We start from the raw sequence: 16,299 nt of genomic DNA, 5'->3' as shown, positions 1-16,299 counted from the left end.
TTCCCCCTTTGTCTTTTCTCCAAATTATATAGTTCCCATTTCTTCAACTAGTATTTATACAGCAAGAACTGAGGCCCTTCACCATTCTAGTGGTCTAGCTCTGAATGTTCTACATGTAAACCTCTTTCCTAAAATGTAGTAACCCCAACATCCAAAACTGGCCTGACCAAGGCTGAGTTCAGTCAGACAATCACATTTCTCTAGCTCTGGAGCCTTACGAAGTCCAATATTGCATTAACCTTTCTGACTGTTGTATCATACTGTTCACTCCTATTGAACTTGCAGTCTGCTAAATCTCTAGACATTATTTTCAATGTCTCCCTAGCCATACTTTTCCTTAAATTTAAGAAGCTGATTTTTTTTGTAGCTCAAATGTTAGGTTCTATATTTGTTTTTATTACATTTAGCCATTACATTTATCCTAGTGTTCTAGTCAAGAAATTTTTGGATTATGACTGTCATCTATTGTGTTAACTGTGCCTACCAACTTTTTATCACCTGCAAATTTGATAAGCATGACATCAATGTTGCCATCTATGCCTTTAAGTCAAAATCACAGGCTTGCTGTGTTTAGCCAAAGATAGAAGGACCAGAAACAGTGGGTAAAGTTTTCAAAGAGGAAAATTTCAGCCTGATGTAAAGGAAAACTTCCTAGTAATTAGAGTTATTGCAAAGTAGGATGGGTTAACTTGAAAATTTGGGGATTCACTTTCATCAGAGGTCTTCATTTAGAGGCCATATAACTACTTAGCAGATATGATGCAGAAAGATTATTTGAAGAGCATAGGTTAGATTATTTTGGCTACTAAGATCTAATGTGAAAATTTTGTGATTGTGTGATTATCCAAGTCATTGATAAAAATGTTAAAGAGATCCCTAGGGCACTCCACCATAGACCTCTCTTTAATTGATAATGGATTATAGGTAACTACTTTATGACCAGCCATTAAAACAGCTCTTAATTCACTACTTTCTAGCACATTTCTCTTTTTTTTTTCTCCACAAGAATAGCTAACATCTCAAAAAAAAAATGAGGCTACATTGTATAACCTCTTTTTTATATTTCCAAGTTAGGAAAGCTCTTTATATTTATATTTATTTCTTATTTATATTTATTTTTTAAATAATATTTTATTTTTTCCTTAATTACATGTAAAGACAATTTTTAACATTAGCTTTTTAAAAAAATTTTGAATTCCAAATTTTCTTCCTCTGACCCTCAGGTCCCCCCTTCCTGAGACAGCAAGCAATTTGGTACAGGTTATACATGTTCAATCATGCAAAACATCATATCAGTCATGTTGTGAAAGAAGACACAGACTCAAAGGAAAAAAAAACATGAAAAAAATAAAGTGAAAAATAGTATACTTCAATCTGCTTTCAGACTCTATCAATTCCTTCTTTGGAGGCACATAGCATGTTTCATTATGAGTCCTTTGGAATTGTCTTAGTTTACTATATTGCTGAGAATAGTTAAGTCATTCATAGCTAATCATGTATTGCTGTTAGTGTTCTACTGGTTCTGCTCACTTCACTTTGCATCAGTTCATGTAAGTCTCTCCAGGTTTTTCTGAAATCAGCCTGCTCATCATTTCTTATAGCACAGTAGTATTCCATTACAATCATATACCACAACTTGTCCATCCATTCCCTAATTGATAGGCATCCCATCAATTTACATTTCTTTGCCACTACACAAAATGCCGCTATAAATATATTTTTCATACAAATAGGTCCTTTTCCTTTAAAAAAAATCTCTTTGGCCTACAGACCTAGTAGGGGGATTGCTGGATCAAAGGATATGCACAGTTTGCACATAGGGCATAACCTCTTTTTAATGAAGCCATGCTGGCTATCTGTAATCACCACATCTTCTTTCTAGATGTTTACTAACCATTTTTAATGGCAAAAGCATTCCTTCCAAAAACCAAGGAGGATCAAAAATCTGCCAGCTAGATAGACTGTAGCCATTTTCATCTGGGACATCTTCTGGGCAGGACCAATGTCCAGAATTGAAATTCTCCTTGCTTTCAGGAAAGAAAAGAAGCTTCCAGCTGTTGGCCCACTGCCCTCCTGAGAATAATGCTATAATATATTCCAGAATTTGACTGGCCTATAGATTATAAACTCTGTTTTCTTTGCCTTTTAGAAAATCAGGACATCTGCCTTTCTCCCATCTTATTGTTCTATTCCTTTTCTCCATGATTTTCAAAGGTCACTGAATAGCTCAGCAGTCATACCTTCCAATTCTGTCAGTATCCTAAGATGCAGTTTCATCACCTGGATCGGGTGGTAAACTTTTCAAGAGCAACTAGGTGTTCTCTGACTATATCCTCTGGGGTTCAAAAGACTTATCTTCGTCTTAACCCCTTATAGAAAATACAATATGATATATTTACAGACTGTAATAAAATAATTATTAAGTGATGGCACAATTGTTAAAAAAAGTGCAGAGGCAGTAAAGGAAATCCTTAAATAAACTATTAAATATGGCTGATTGAAAGAAATTATAAAAATGATAACTTTCCATCAAAGATAATAAAAGCACTGACGTTGCTGTTGTTCAGTTGTGTCTGACTCTTCATGACTCCATAAATCAACTGTCCATGGGGTTTTCTTAGCAAAGATACTGGAGTAATTTGCCATTTCCTTCTCCAGTTTTATGTAGGCAGGGGTTAAGTGACTTGCCTAGGCTCATACAATTATTAAGTGTCTTAGGTCAGATTTGAACTCTTGTCTTTATGACTCCAGTGTTCTATCGACTGTGCCACCTAGCTGCTCTGTAAAGCACTGATACCACATCTCACAATCTACAGAACGAAATCAAAGCTTTTCTCAGAAATAAAAACATAATCCTCTATGCCTATATAAATTAGAAAGAGAGAAATACGATTAATGAATTAAATCTGCCCTCAAAAAAACTTTAGGAAATCAACAAAACAGCCAGAAGAAAGCAGCAGAAAAGAAATAACCAAGATAAGAATAGAGATCAATATATTTGAAAATAAGAAAACAATTGAACCAATTAACAAATAAAAGTGCTAGTTTTTTCACCAAATGATTATCAAAATTGATAATTAACAAGATTAATTTTCAAAAAACTAAAAGAAACTCAAATCACCAAAATTCAAATTGGAAAGGAAAGATCACAATAAGGGCACAATCAATCAAGAAAATATCTGAGATTATTACACAAGATTCTAGCCAAATAAACATCTAAAGTTAAAAGAAGTAATTATTAATGAAAACATGAAATAGCAAAACTAATGATAACCCAAATAGTCTTTTTCAGAGAGAAAAATCATTAAATAGCTACTCTAAAAAGGCATGTGTTCCAGACAAAATCAAAAGAATTCTAAAAATATTTTAAATAACTAGTAATTCTTATATTACTTAGGCCATTACAAAATGTAAAAAAAAAAAAAAAAAAAAAAAGGACTGGCAACCTAACTCTTTCTACAATGTAAATATAGTATTAATCTCCAAACAAATCAAGGCAAACATGACAGAGAAAATTCTAGTCCAATATCACTAATGTGTGCTGACAGAAAATACTAAATAAAATACTGACAATGAGAATAACTAAATATATGAAAAACAATTACTTGTTATTACCTCCATAGGATTTACAAATAGAATGTAAAAGTGGTTTGAATGATGAAAACAAACAATATAATGCATTTTATTAATAAGAGTGAAAATGAAAACTATTTGATCATATTATTCAATGGAGAGAAAAACTCTGACAAAATATAACAATCATTTTTGAGTAGAAGAACCATGACTTAATTGGTGTGGGTGGGTATGGATGTCAATGTGGAACCACAAACTAAAGTTCTATAAATTAGAAAAACAATGGAGTCAGTCTTATTAAAAAGAGATGTTAAACAGTGATGTCCATTTTCTCAATTCTTATTTAACACTGGGAATGTTAGCAATATTAATGGGGCATACAAAAGAAAACAAAATAATAAGCTTGAGATCAAGGAAGTTCCGATAGCACTCTTTTATAGGAAAAAAATTCATATCTTGAAAAGACAAAAGTCACCAAATAATTAATGGGGATGAAGAATTTAATAAAAGAAGCTGGATATTTCAGTAAATTGCCTTCCTTGAGTGCAGAAATTGTGTCTTTTGATTGTGTATCTTGATCATATTTGGGAGATATGTTCTTCAATTGAATTGATATAAGCTAAAACCACAAACGTCATCTGTGGTTTTATATGTCACCTTAAAAAAAAACAAGAAACTAACAGAAAGTTAAATAATCTTTATAAAATAATAATGTTTCAAATATTTGAACATTAAATCTATCAAGATATAGGAAAGACCTATACAAAGAAAATTTCAAGATTATTTTGACAGAAATCAAGAAATGACTAAATTAAGTAGTATTTTCCTCAGGGCAAGATTGATCATATGTTAACATTTCCCAAACTGATGTATCAAATAAACACAATGCCAAAAAAAAATAACTCTAGCTTATTCATAGAATTAGATGTTGATCAGTGTTCACGGATAGACTCCATGTGCCCATAATACTTAGAGTCATGAAAGAGACTTGCTCAATGGGAAAATTTGATGAACTACATTTCCCAAAGCTTGTGCATGAAATCCATGGTGGCATCCTCAAGTATGTGGAGATTTCAAAAAGCTGGTGAATTTCAAAAGACAAAATGGTACAGGGCAGCTACAGTGATGAGAAACCAATATATCTCAGCTTATAGTACTGAGTTGTTCAGTGACCTCTACACTAAAACTAACAAAAAAAAAGTCAGCTGTGATCTTGCCAACCCACTCTAACCGCAGTGCTAACAAACCAGAGCTTCTACGTGTACCTCTGAGGTACATTTTTCTATCTCATTTCTGTGGATGAGCCGATGTGTCCTCTTCTCAGTGTACTAAAGAGACCTAGGTTCTGGTTGAAAGCAAAAGGTAGCACTCCCAGAAGGCATATTAGGGATGGAGCCAATTGAGAATGAGTGATTTGAGAATTTATTTATTCAATTACTTCTTATACCTTATTATTCTGTTTTATTAATTTTTTTTTTTGTTCATTGAATTCTTAGTTTATTTTCTCTGGCATTGTTTAAGGAGATATAATAATGCAAGCTCAGAATTAGAAATTAATAAAACAATTATCTTCTCTATTATAAACCTTGGTAGAGCTAAAGAGGGGAACACTTCAAGGGAGCCCAGGATTATATAAATTAATAACAAAATTCACATGGAAAAATAAACAGACAAAAATATCAAGAAGAATTATTAAAAAGACAATTAGCAAACAGTTATTAACATCAGCAGGTATCAAAAATAATTTATTATAAAATAATCATTATAAGAATTTCTTAGTATTGTAAAATGTTATTTGTCCTTCATTTTCAAAGATGATCAATGACATCATGGGGTGATGTTTTCACTAGTGCATGAATTGATTTAAATGAGTCAGAGTTGCACAAAGTCTTCAACCTCATTCTCTCTTCCAGTCATCAAAGTTCAGTGATAAGAAAAAAAATCAAGATGACTGGTGATGGCCCAGGAAGCAGTGGATGACCTTGGCCTCTTCAATGTCTGACCAAATTCTAAACACTCCACAGTGCCTGCTTCAGCTGCCTTCGTGGCCATTAGAACAAATTGGTCTTATCTGCCTACTCTTCTGGGGGAAGTCTTAATGTGCTTTGGGTAGACATAACCCTAATTCACAGATTCCCATCCATTAGATTCACCGTAATTTAGCCTGTCTGTCAAAAAGTTTACTGGGGTGTGGCTGCTGCACATGCTACAGCCTCTTGATGTCACAGGTGAGAGTCTAGTGCCAAGTACCAAAGGTGGATGAGTAGTTCTGAAAAGGGCTCAGCAAACCCTCACACCAGAGGTGATAGTTTTCCTTGAGCACCACACAGACCCCATTCAGCTCAATGCAATCTGATAAATAGAAGAACAAATAGTATTTGAAAAACTAATATCCAAAAAATGTCAGGAGGGGGAATAAAATCAATACTCAATAAAAAAAGATAGGAAAATTGGATGACTCCAAGGTCAAAAAAGAGTTTGGGTAAATAGCTCACACTATATACCACAATAAATTTAATTGTATCAGCAATAGTTTTTTTAATCTTTTTAAAACTGAGGTAGAACAAAATAATACATTTGTCTCTGCTCTGGAAAGGAACAACATAGTTCACCAATCAAGCACATGAAATAAATTTTTGGAGGAAAAAGTAATGATTTTAATGATAAAAAAATCATCATAAAAAGATTTTCCCAGCAAAAGCAATATCTTTACAATTAAAATAAAAGGAATAGTATGGCAAATATTTGAAGTAAATATACCAGATCTGATATCCAAAATCTTTTTTGAACTGATGCATAAATATTAATCTATTAATGCACAGTCTTTATAGGAAAAGAAGTCATAATTGTATCAGCAATTTACAAGAGGAAATATAAATGTTAATAACCACATAAAAATGTATACTCCCCAATAATGAAAAATGCAAATCAAGATAACTTTAAGATATGATTTTATATCCATTTTCCAAGAAAAATATGAAAAATAAGAATGCCCAATGTTGATAGGATTGAAGGAAAATAGACACTAAATTGTTGTTGAGATTGAAGACTAGGGCAAATACTTTAATGCACAATGAGTTATGAATCTGATAATATCTTTTGACTAAGTGATTCCATGGGACTTTATCTCAATTTATTCCATAGGGCATGATACATCAAAAGTAAAAAACAACAAAAAACAACACTACAACTTTTATTTGTAATAGCAAAAATTGGGAAGAAATAACATATTTGCCCAATAACTTGTTAATGTCTGAACATATATGAATGTGTATATACATACATACATACATATGTGTGTATATACATATATACACACATACATATAAAATCATGGGGATCTCCTTCCACTGAGAAGACCACAACTTAATAGATAGGGCTTGGGAATTACTTGAAGCTTAGTGATCTTAAGTAATCTGCCCAGAGTCAGAAATCAGATTTAAAGGGGGAATGTAAGACAAGGAGTTTGGGTCACTTAATATTCCAAATCTAGCATTCTATCCATCTTATTACACTGCCTCTTTGTTATATTAATGAATGGTAATATTATAGTTCCACAAAAGTTATAAATACGAAGCAGACAATGATCATACCTACATAAAGTCAGTAGAACAAGAAACGTCTGTTACTGACTGCAATTATCTACAAAATAAATATCTAAATATCTACAAAGAAAGAAAGAAGGAAAAGGAGACCAAAGTGGCAGTGTCAGACAGATACAGAAAGACACATAAAATATAAACATTTACTCACTTGTTTGTTATTTATTAATTATTTTACTTCTGCATTGCTGAAAGCTATGGGGTTTGGGTAAGATTTCACCCTTTCTTTTATATGATTTGCTGTTGTTGTTGCTACTGTTTTGTTGATGATGGTTGTTATTCAGTTTATTATATATAATATATAAAAATGTGTGTGCATATAAATATATGTATGTGTATATGTATGTGTATCTTTGGGTGGTATAGTGGATAGAGCACTGGGTTCAGACCTGAGTTAAAATCTGGCCTCAGATACTTACTAACTGTGTCACCCTGGGCAAGTCACTTACCCAGTTTGCCTCAGTTCCTAATCTGTAAAATGAGCTAGAGAAGGAAACAGCAAACCATTCCAGTATCTTTGCCAAGAAAACCCCAAATGGGATCATGAAGAGTCAGACATGATTGAAAATAACTGAACAACATAAGTATCTATGAATAAATGATTTAAGAGCTCATGGTCATATCATAGTGATCTATTAGTGGTATCAGACTTGCTGACCCCAAAGCTCCCAAGTGGAGCTGGAACCAGATTAAACTGTAATTGGGAAATGTTTAACACAATAAATAAGAATACAATACAGCACAGATAATGCTAATTTGTGATATTCTAAGTCAATATGCTGCCAACAAAGATCTGTTTCTATTTGAATTTGACTGCATTGCAGGGCTACTACATAAGTGAACTTTTATTACTAGGCTTTTTTTTTCATTATTCTTGAGGTCTCCAACTGGAAAGGAAAGGGAAAACGGAAGAAAGATGATCCTAGAGCATGGGTAATAATATTTAGGTTGTTAGAGACTTGTGTATCATGTAGATGAAGTGTTTTGAACTCAATGGTGTTTTGGATTTCAGAGGACCATAGGATTTGAAGTTGGAAGATAAGCCAGACCCACACACACTCACCCTCAGATGCTAAAGGATCCTATTGGCTTTTCCCTGAGCACTCTTTTCCTTTGAAGTGATCATTAGTTGCTCTGAATTGCAACAATATGACATTTACAGGACTCTCAAAATGCTAATATCTTTCTGTGGATAGTGGCACAGGACCCAGGGATGGAAACTTCTATATTCAGGTTATAGAAGCAGAGGTTCCTCCAGTCCAGTAGTAAAACCCATTCCTCATGTACCCAATACAAAATACACTTGGAAATTTCACACTCAGATGTCTTTTTTCTTGCACTCCACTCCCCAATTCTTCTTCTCGCTTTCCATGTGCTCAAACCAGTCCATGCTATGCTTTCCCCAACCCTGCTTTCTTATACTCTACCCTACCTCATTCATTTAAAGCATTCTAGGAACTCTCACAAATACACCTAGGTTCTAATTCACTAATTCTGTAACCATTTACAAGTATTCCAACATTCAATCACAAGGGTCAAAGGAAAGTATTGACATTTAAAAAAATAGCGTGGGAAGAAAATTGACAATGGCAGACAGCTGCTCCCACAATGCATCTTTCTCCACACAGCCGAACACTTTCTCCAGGGAGCCTCAAACTTACAAAATGGATCTAAGAGATCCTGTCATCCAACCACCTCAACAAATGAGGTAACTGAGGATCAGAGCAGAAGCAACAAGCTCAAGGTCATACAATGTGTGAAAGAGGCCAGATTTGAACCCAAGCCCTCTGGCTCTAAATCCAATGTCCATCCTGCTTCAGTCCAATGCCCACTTAGGAGTTTACAATCCCAAAAGGAAGTTTTTAATCCCAATTTACTTTTGTTTCTCATTATCCCATTTTACTATTTTTCTTCCTCTCTCTCCAGGGCTAGATCCCAGATTTCCTCATTTGTTTTTCTGCGTAAATTTAAAAGCGCAAGAGAGGAGGGAAAAAAAAGGCAGCCTTGGAAACCAAAACTAATCATACACTAATTTTTCAACTAATTTTTATTGTTTCCTTTTGCCCATTTTGATTTGGCTCTGATAAATCAGGGGAATAGCACATGAAATAATCTCATAGGATTCCCTTTGTATTCTTGCTTTTACCATTAAGGATTTAAAAAGTATGTGTCCTGAATAATCTAGCTGTGTTATGCAGCAATACATTTGAATCGGCATTTTCTGTGTAAAGTCTACATCAAATCAATGAAACAAACAAACAAGCAAAAAAGTCTTACAAAATATTTTAAATGTATTTTGAGTGTTCCTTGGCTAGTCAGTCCACAGAAAAGACTGTCTTGACAACAAAGGGCTGAATCAACATAGAACATGATTGGAATTATGCATGTCAATTATAATGAACCTCATTATACAAGGAAGCCTAATTCTATTATAAAGCACTGCAGTTTAAAATCTTATTGCTATTCAGCCCTGAACAATAACAAAAGGGGAAAAAACCCTCACCCTATGTCACAGGCAAACCTTTCTTTATTTTTAAATGCCCACAATTTTGATATTGTTTGTATATTCTCTCCAAAAGGAATTTTTTCCTTTCATTATCACTTCACTGAGCAGCATGTCTCCTGCTTTATCCATGTTTAGCTTGTCACTTTCACTTTCCTTAAGAAAAGCTAAAGCAAGAATATTATAACTCTTTTTGCTACTGAAAGAAAGACCAGAACAGAGCCACTCCCACATCATGGTATGGTATTATGCATATACACAATAAAGTGAATTTAACTTTCCATATAAGGCTCTAATTTTCACGAAGGGTGTTTATGTGGCCTTTGACAGAATTATAGTTGAGGGAACATTACTATATACAAGGCTATAGCTTGTGTGTCTGCATGGCTCCCATATTTAATAAGAGAATGTCAGTATCTAAACCTTTCTTTACAGGATTTTATTGCTCAACCATAAATATAGAGGTAAAATTCTGTTTTGTGCATCTACATTTTGAGGACTATTGGGACTGTTATTTTTAAGTACCAACCCATAAATTTCATTGTGTTGTATTAAATGTTTCATCATTTCTTCTGGGCTCAGGCTTTTGATAGGACCAATATCCAATAAATGCCCCTGAGACAAACCTTAGTAAGTGAGGTTGGCTTGCTGGAGGCATGTTAAGCCACAATATTTATTCATATGCATTAAAGTTCTTTTCCAAAGTCTCCTTATGGTTCAGGAGAAGACCTTGTATTTCCAAATGATATTCCAGTAGAGTATAAGTCCTGGCCAATTGTACCAACCTGGAAAAGCCCAGTAACTGATAAGCCTGGTATATCTTCCATCTGAGGACCAGCACCCATAAACTTAAAGAGGCCAGGCTCAAGGTTGACTGGATGGTGATCAGTCTTTCAGTCTTTACAACACATAAATATCATTTACTGAGACAGAGAGGGAGTAGAGATTTGTGATGGGTGTTTTGGAAGTGGAGTATTCACACCTATAAAACTGCAGATTCTTAAATTATCAGAGGTATGCAAAAAATTGTGGGAAGGGAATTTTTTAAAATTATTATATAATCCCTACCCCCAGAGACTTTAAGTCTAGTTAGGGAGGTAGAAAATAAACACATAAGAACAATATTGGGAATATGTACGTAACACAGGTTTTTAGCTAAACCTGGTTCATTTTGTGTGTTGCTACTTAGGATTTCTCGGGACTGCCAGAAAGAATGCTTGGAGAATGTTACCTGAGGACAGAGTTTGTGCTTGAGTTTTGGAGAGGAGAGACATTCTTTGTTTGAGGTGACATACTTGACAATAGATGCCCTTTTGGACCAAATACAGACACATGGTATGATGAAAAAGACTTTGGAAGCTTCAGACATGAAGGAGAAACTCAATATGGCTCCAATCTCCAAAACAATTTTCTCCTTTCCAAAACTCTCGTATCAACTCTGTCACTTATACAGGTCTACAGCCTTCGGCCAACTTTCTCTCCATCAATGCATAGACATATCTAAGAAGCAGCACAAAAAAATGTCCCAGGCTTGGTTGGAAATCCATGTTTATATCTACAAAACACCATACAAATAGCTGCAGAATAATATGAATGAATAAATAAATGCTATTGGAAAATAAAGCAAAGGAATGATCAAGATTTTGATCATCTTTCTAGTGGACATGAAGTTTTACCTGAGTTTAATGGAGGTAAGGACCATGAATTGGTGCTCAAATACAACTCAATATTCAAAGACTTTTTTTAAAGAGAAAAGTAAACTCTTATTTGGGTAAAGGTTAATATAAGCAAAGCAGAAAAGTTCTTAAAAATCTTAAAAATCACAAGTTCATAGCCTAGTGTTGAGTCTCTCTTTATCTAACAAGGCTTAACATAGGGATTTTGACCTAGAATTTCAGTTCCATTAAAAGAATAGAATGGGCCGCTAGATGGCGCTGTGGCTAAGCGCCAGCCTTGGAATCAGGAGCACCTGAGTTCAAATCTAATTTCAGACACATGACACTTACTAGCTGTGTGACCCTGGGCAAGTCAGTTAACCCTGATTGCCTTACCAAAAAGGAAAAAAAAAAAGCTTGGGGGGCAGCTAGGTGGCGCAATGGATAGAGCACCAACCCTGGAGTCAGGAGGACCTGAGTTCAAATGCGTCCTCAGACACATAATATTTCCTAGCTGTGTGACTATGGGCAAGTCATTCCAAATGCCCCACCAAAAAAAGAAGAAGAAGAAGGACAGAAAAGGAATTTCACTTTTCCAAGGGGAAAAAAATACCAGAGGGGGAGAGAGGTGAAGGTCTAAAGTGAGAGAGTATCACAGTTAAGTGAACATATATTTTGAAAAAAGTCCCATGAATGTCATAGCCAAAATCCAGAACCCATGCATCATAGAAAACATATTACCATCATCTAGAAGAAGCAGGGCCAAGTACCAAGAAATGACTCAAAATCACACAAGACCTGGGAGTTCCCATCATAAATGTAAAGAGAGTTTAGAATACAAAATGCTAAAAGGCAAATGTTATAGTCTTATAAGCAAGAATAATTTACCCTGAAAAGCCCAGTATTATCTTTCAAGGGAAAAAAAATGGATTTTTAAAGGAGTAGAGAAGTGGTGTCAAAACTCAAGTAGAAACAGAGATTACTAATCTGCATATAAAAATCCAAATAGAACACATAATGACTTAGTTTTTAAAATGTATTGTTATCTATGTCTTTCTGCATTTTTATTTATTTTATTAAATATTTCCCAATTAAATTTCAATGTGATTTGGCTGGACCTCAAGCAGTCTATGGGCCTCCCACTGGATACCTCTGGAATAGAGGAGATTTCAAGCATTTTTACTAAAAAGATCACAGCTGAGTAAGAATTTTGAAAGGCAATACATCAATAAAAAGTTAAAAAGATAAATGTATTTGAGCTACCACAGTGGATTTTATGACAACACAATGCTAAATTTCCAAGGGGGATGGGAAGAGAGAACAATCAAGTGCACCTTCAGAACTTTAGTATCTTCAAACTTTATTGTGATAATTAAATAAAAAAATATTGTGGGAAATTTATGCTGTTGTGAGAGTTTTTTAAAAGGTAAAGGAGAAGAGTAAAACACATGGAAAGGAGGATGAAGGGTATGGAGCTTGCCATTTCACCTAACTGAGGTATTTAAAACATGATGCAAACATGAAGGAAGGTGAATAAGCACCAGATGAATCTCATTCTTATCTGAAAAAGACAAAGGAATGCATACAAAACAAGAATTTGGTGTAGAAATACATCAAACTCAACTGGAAAGCAGTATGTGGGGGAGGGTTGAGGATGAGGACACGAGTTACAGTTAAAAAAGGCAGATAAAAGGGGTAGTTAGGTGGTGCAGTGGATAGAGCACCAGTCCTGAAATCAGGAGGACCTGAGTTCAAATCCAGCCTCAGACCAAAGGCTTAACACTAGCTATGTGACCCTGGGCAAGTCACTTAACCCCAATTGCCTAAAATATATTATATTTATATATATATGTATGTAAAAGGCAGATAAAAATGGAGAAGGAATAGTCGCCAAATAAACAAATTTATTTGTCTTGAAGTGGAGAAAGCATATAATCCAAGGGGTACCTATCAATTGGGGAATCATTGAAAAAAAGTGTATTTAATGTAAAGAAATATTATTTCTTAAGGAAGAATGAAAGACACAACCTCAGAAAAATAACATGGTAATGACCAACAACCTGAAGATATTTAAGAGCACCCATCAATGCAATAACCAAACATAACTCCAGTCAACCCTATGATGATGTACCTTTGGGATCTTATTGTTATTGTATAAATTGTTCTGCTCACTTCATGATGCACTAGTTAATATTACAAGGCTTTCTCTGAAATAATTTCTTTTATAATTTCAAATGAAATATATCAGTCATATTTAAATACAAGATTTGTTGACAGAGATAGAATGGATTCAAGGTGCAGAAAGACACACATTTTTTGCCATGGATGTTTTATTTTTTTTGACTCACTAGGTTTATGTGCTATAAGGTTCTCCCTCTCTTGGTTTTTAATTGAGGGGATTGAGGAGAAGGGAGGGATTAGTAATATGTATGCCCCCCACATTATTGAAATATCTCAAAAAATTAACAGAAAAAAATAGTAGTAGAAGACAAGCAGTATAGTTCTCAAAGTATACATGTAATTTAATAAAATGTAATGTGACATGATATAATGTAATGTAATATAATACTATGGTATCATAATTTAATATATTTTAAATGTTTTAAAGTAAGTGGCATGAAATGGAGATTCATAGTTTCACATATAATCCTCTTTTTGCTTTATATTGCATATGTGAAAAGGTTCTTTTGGTATGTTTAAGTTTAGAATACACACAGTCCCAAAAGAATTAGTGCACTTTTAAGCTTTAATAGCTTAAATAGCTAATTAATAATTCAATATTAAAAGTTGATAACATTAATTTGATAAATTAATATTAATTAAAATAATTATTATATTTTAGTAGTTACTTGAGCTATTAAAGCTTAAGAGTGCACTGACATTTGTAACACTCTGTATGTGAATATGTGTCTATATTGTATAAGTATATCTTGCGTGCATACATACATACATGTTTGTATATAAAATATGGATACATATATGCATATACACATTCCTACACCTATACATAAGCTTTAATAACTTAAGACTACAATAAGACTTCTAAGATACCTTATGTAATTGACTGGTTGTGATATATATATATCTATATATATATACATATATAAACACACATCCACACAGAAGAGCCATTCCCCAATATATAAGTGATGAATGCCTATTAGCAGAAAATTCTCAAAGGAAAAAATAAAAGCTATCAAAAATTTGAAAAATGCTTTAAATAATTAATAATAAGGGAAATTCAAATTTAAAAAACTACTCTGAGGGTCCACTTTATACCCAACAGAGTGGCAAAAATGGTAAAAAAATGAAAAATGACAATTGTTGTGAGTACTGAGGGAAAAGTGATATAATAATATGCTGATGTTGGAGCTATGGATAAGTATACAATTCTGGATAATTTTGAACTTATCCAAAAAGTCATTAAACAGCCCATCCACTTTGACCCAGTGATGCTAACATTAGGTCTACACACAAAGAAGACCAAAGAAAGAAAAAAAGAATTCATAGGTACAAAAATATTTATGGCAGCTCTTTTCGTGGTGCTAAAGAACTAGAAACTAAGAAGTGCTCATCAATTGGGAAATGGATGAAGAAATTGTGGTATATAAGTTTCATGGAATATTGTTGTGCTATAAATCAGTAATAGATAGAACCTGCATGTAAGGAGAAATCATTTGTGCCAAGGACAGCTGTCATTATGTGTGGGGCAAAGGGAGGCAGAATAAACATTTCTAGCCTCTTCAGCTCCTACCTTTCTGCAAAGGATACTTTTATTTCTTCCAGGAGGAGAAGCAAGACGTTGGGGCCAGAGGTCACCACTCTGCTCCCCTCAGAGAGATGACATACTGAGGTAGAACAGTATCTATCTGCACCCTTAAATATTGCTCATCCAGAGGATATGATCATGTTTGAGCTAACTCTTGATCACTTTGTTGTTTGGGGAGAAAGGAGGACCCCAAGCTCTATATCTAAGGCTTGATCCCTTTCCCACCTAATTCCTGTTCCACAATGAATACACACAGCAAATAGCAAGAAGCCATTTATCTGAATCATAGCAAAACTGAAATCAGAGAAGGTATACAAAGAAGAATATATACCAGACAATACATAGTGAAGAAGATCTCCCACTGAGTGTAAAATAATTCAGCTCAACCAAGAGAGAATGTCCTTGATCTCACCCAAAAGGGAAATTCTCCAAAGTCTTTAGAGTGGCAAGCTGGGAATAGGGACAAGATGGAAACCATCTTCTCTTTTCATGTCTTCCTAGAGTCTTTTCCTTCAGCAGCTTCAAATAGGGTTGACCTCTTCTATCTTCTCTCATGAAGATAGAAACTGATTTGAGGCTCATATTTGAAGAAGATTTCTGCTTGGAGAGTCCTGAAGGGGGTCTCTTACTTGAAGGGGCCCCAAAGGACAACCAGCTAAGAGCAAATGAAGCCCTTACCTGTCACTTATATTCTGCTCCACTCCTCACACAGGGGAGGGCCTTCATCTCCACCAAGAAGAGAGTCCCATACCAAAAGGCTTTAGAACAGGCATTACATAAGAAATGACAGAGACATTTTCTGAGAAAACTGGCAGAATCCATATGTATTGATGCAGAGTAAAGGAAGTAGAACCTGGAGAATAACATATCTAATAACAATAGCCTTGTAAAGAAAAGCAACTTTGAAAGACTTAAGAACTCTGATTCATGCAATAACCAGCCACAATTCCAAAATACCAATGATAAAACACATTACCTACCATCTAACAAAGAAATTATGAAGTCAGGGTGCAGAATAAGATACCAGTTTTCAGAAACGGTCAATGAAAGGAATTGTTCTACTTGAATATGCACATCTTGTACAAGAGATTTGTTTTTCTTTCTTTGAAACTTTTTTGGGGGGACAGAAAAAAGAGGGAAAAATAATAAAGTTAGCTAGCAAGCTATCAGAATGAAAAAAAGGAAGAAATGAGGGAA

Source organism: Vombatus ursinus, unplaced genomic scaffold (assembly GCF_900497805.2).
Source record: "Vombatus ursinus unplaced genomic scaffold, bare-nosed wombat genome assembly UNPS02014781.1, whole genome shotgun sequence".
NCBI lineage: Eukaryota > Metazoa > Chordata > Mammalia > Diprotodontia > Vombatidae > Vombatus > Vombatus ursinus.
This window is presented reverse-complemented; position numbering follows the sequence as displayed.